The following is a 4,158-nucleotide window of genomic DNA, read 5'->3' on the forward strand; positions in this document are numbered from 1 at the left end:
ACGAGGTCAGGAGATCGAGACCATCCTGGCTAACACGGTGAAACCCCGTCTCTACTAAAAAATACAAAAAACTAGCCGGGCGAGGTGACGGGTGCCTGTAGTCCCAGCTACTCGGGAGGCTGAGGCACGAGAATGGCGTGAACCCGGGAGGCGGAGCTTGCAGTGAGCTGAGAGCCGGCCACTGCACTCCAGCCTGGACGACAGAGCGAGACTCCGTCTCAAAAAAAAAAAAAAAAAAAAAAAGCACAATCTGCCAAAACTCACAGAAGAAATAGGCAATCTGAATGTCTGTATCTTTGAAAGAAATTGGATCAATAATTAATAACCTTCCAAAACAGAAGTCATTAGGCCCATATTGTTGTGTTGGTTAATTCTGCTAAACACTTAAGGAAGAAACTATACCAGTTCCTAAAGCAGAACATTTCCTGACCCATTCTATGCAGCCAGCATTATCCCAATACCAAAACCAAAGACATTACAAGAAAACTACAGGACAACAGCTTTTACCAACATAAATGCAAAAATCCTCAGTAATATATTAGCAAATTGAATCCAACAATATATAGGAAGAATTATACAGTATAATCAAGTGGAATTTATTCTAGGTATGTGTATTAGTTCATTCTCTTGCTGCTACAAAGAACTGCCAGAGGCTGGGCACAGTGACACACACCTGTAATCTCAGCACTTTGGGAGGCCCAGGCTGGTGGATCACCTGAGGTCAGGAGTTCAAGACCAGCCTGACTAATATGGTGAAAACCCATCTCTACTAAATACAAAAAATTAGCCGGGTGTGGTGGCACATCCCTGTAATCCTAGCTACTTGGGAGGCTGAGGCAGGAGAATTGCTTGAACCCGGGAGGCAGAGGTTGCAGTGAGCTGAGATCACATCATTCCACTCCAGCCTGGGCAACAAGAGTGAAACTCCATCTTTTAAAAAAAAAAAAAAAAAAAAAAAAAACTGCCAGAAAATGGGTAATTTATAACGGAAAGAGGTTTAATTGACTTATAGTTCAGCATGGCCAGTGAGGCCTCAGGAAACTTATAATCATGCCAGAAGGGGAAGCAAACATGTCCTTCTTCACATGGTGGCAGGGAGAAGAAAAATGAGTGACCAGTGAAGGGGAAGCCTCTTACAAAACCATCAGATCTCACGAGAACTAACTCACTATCATGAGGACAGGATGGGGAAAACCATCCCCATGATTCAGTTGTCTCCACCTGGCCCCTCCCACAACACATGGGGATTATAGAAACTACAATTCAAGACAAGATTTGGGTGGAAACATAGCCAAATCATATCAGTATGCAACCCTGGGTTAAGATTCAAAAATCAATTAATGTAATCCATTACAATAGCAGGCTAAAGAAAAAAATCAAAATCACACTGATACTGAAAAAGCATTAACAAAATCAAAAATCATTCATGATAAAAACTCAGCAGACTAGGAATAGAGGGGCAATTTCCTCACCTTGAAAAGAACATCTACTAAAAACCTACAGCTAACATTAAATTAACGGTGAGGAACCCAAAGTTTTACCACTAAGATTAGAAAGAAGGCAAGGATGTCTACCCTCACCACTGCTTTTCAGCATCATACTGTAAGTTCTAGCTAATGTAATAAAACAAGAAAAGGAAATAAAAGGTATAAAGATTAGACAGGAAGAAATATATCAAATTCTCTCTCTTCATAGATGACGTAATAGTCTATGTAGAAAATCTGAAATAATCACAAAAAAACTCCCGGAACTAATAAGTGATATAGCAAAGTGGCAGGATACAAAGTTAATTTCCAACATCAATTGCTTTCCTATAAACCAGCAATAAAGAGGTAGATTTTGAAATATAAAACATTACCATTTATATTATCACTCCTAAAAATGAAATACTTAGCTGTAACTCTTACAACACATGTACAAGATCTATATGAAGTAAACTACAAAACTTTGATGAAAGATGACAACTAAATGGAGAGATATTCTGTGTTCATAAATAGGAAGAATCAACATTGTCAAGATGTTCAGTTCTCCACAACTTGATCTACAAATTCAACACAATCTCAACCAATCCCATGAAGTTATTTTGTAGATATTGACAAACTGATTCTGAAGTTTATATGGAAAGGGCCAGGCATGGTGGCTCATGCCTGTAATCCCAAAACTTTCAGAGGCCAAGGTGGGAAGATTGCTTGAGCTCAGGAGTTTAAGACCAGCCTGGGTAATGTAGTGAGATCCCATCTCTACAAAAAAAAATTTTAAATTAGCTGGGCATAGTGGCGTATGCCTATAGACCCAGCTACTCGAGAGGCTGGGGTGGGAGGATCGCTTGAACCCATGAATTAAAGGCTTCACTGAGCTGTGATGGCACCACTGTGCTCCAGCCTGGGAGACAGGTTGAGAAACCATCTCAAAAAAATAATAAAAACTAAAAACTAGGTTTATATGGAAAGGCAGAGGTCTCAGAATGGCCAACTCAATGTTAAAGAAGAACGAAGTTGGAGGACTGACTCTACCTGACTTCAAGATTTATTATAAAGCTACATAATCAAGACAGTGTGGCATTGGCAAAAGAACACTAAATAGGCCAATGGAACGGAATAGAAAGCTCAGAAATAGACCTACATAAATATAGTCAACTGATACTCAACAAAGGAGTAAAAGTAATACAACAGAGAAAAGACAATCTTTTCAACAAAGACTGTAGAATGGTCAACAATCTTTGTAGACATCTACATGCAAAGAAATAAACCTAGACACAGATCTTACACCCTTCATAAAAAATTAACTCAAAATAGATAATAGACCTAAATTTAAAATGCAAAACTATAAAATTCCTAGAAGATAACTAGATGACCTTGCAGAACAATGACTTTTTAGCTACAACATCAAAGGCACTATCCATGAAGGAAATAACTGATAAAACTGGACTTCATTAAAATAAAACACTTGTGCTCTATGAAAGACAAAGCCAATGGAGTAAGACAAGTCACAGACTGGGAAAAAATACTTCCAAGAGACTTGAAAAAGGACTGTCATTCAAAACATACAAAGAATTCATAACTCAACAATAAGAAAATGAGCCCCAAAACACAAACAGAACCTCGCCAAAGAAGATAAACAGATGGCAAGTATGTGAAAAGCTGTTCAACATCATATCATTAGGGAATCAAAAGTAAAACAAGATACCACTACAGATCTACAAGAGTGACCAAACTCCAAAACAGTAACACCACCAAATGCTGAAGTGGGTGAGAAACAATGGGTACTTTCATTGCTGGTGGGAATACAAAATGGCACATACCCACTTTCAAATACCATTTGGCCATTTCTTATAAAATTGAATATATTCTTACCATGCAATCCTACAACACTCTCCTTCATATTTACCCAAAGAAGTTGAAAACTTAGTCTACACAAAAACCTGCACATGGATGTTTATAGCTTTATTCATAATTGCCAAACCCTTGGAACAATCAAAACATCCTCCACTAGGTTTGTGGGTAACTGTTTTACATCAGATGATGGAATATTATTCAGCACTAAAAATATATGAGCAATCAAGCCATGAAAAGACATGCAGGAAACTTAAATATGTATTACTAAGTGAAAAGTGAATGAAGCCAATATGAAAAAGCTACATACTGTATGATTCCAAGCATGTGACATTCTAAAAAATGCAAAACTATGAATATAGTAAAATGATTACTTGGCAGCGATGATGGGGATGAACAGGCAGAACAGGGGATTTTTAGGGCAGTAAAAACAATGGCAGATAAATATCATAAGTTTGTCTAAACCCACAGAATGTATAACACCAAGAATGAACCCTAATGTAAAACATGGACTTTGGGTAATATGTTCATGTAGGTTCATTAATTGCAACAAATGTACCAAGTACAGAGGGAAATGCCGATAGTAGGGATGGCTCCGGAGGGCAAAGGAGGAACAGTGAGTATATGAGATGTTTTACCTTCTGCTCAATTTTGCTATGAACCTAAAACTGCTCTTAAAAAATAAAGATGTTTTAAAGTTTATGAATTAAAATAAGACATAAAATTGGTAAAATACAAGTTAGGTCTGTAGTTAAGAGTAGTACACCAAAGTTAATTGTTTTCATAAAATATTATTTTATTATTATTATTATTTGAGACGGAGTCT

This window comes from Mandrillus leucophaeus, unplaced genomic scaffold (assembly GCF_000951045.1).
Source record: "Mandrillus leucophaeus isolate KB7577 unplaced genomic scaffold, Mleu.le_1.0 Scaffold559, whole genome shotgun sequence".
NCBI classification, from domain to species: Eukaryota; Metazoa; Chordata; class Mammalia; order Primates; family Cercopithecidae; genus Mandrillus; species Mandrillus leucophaeus.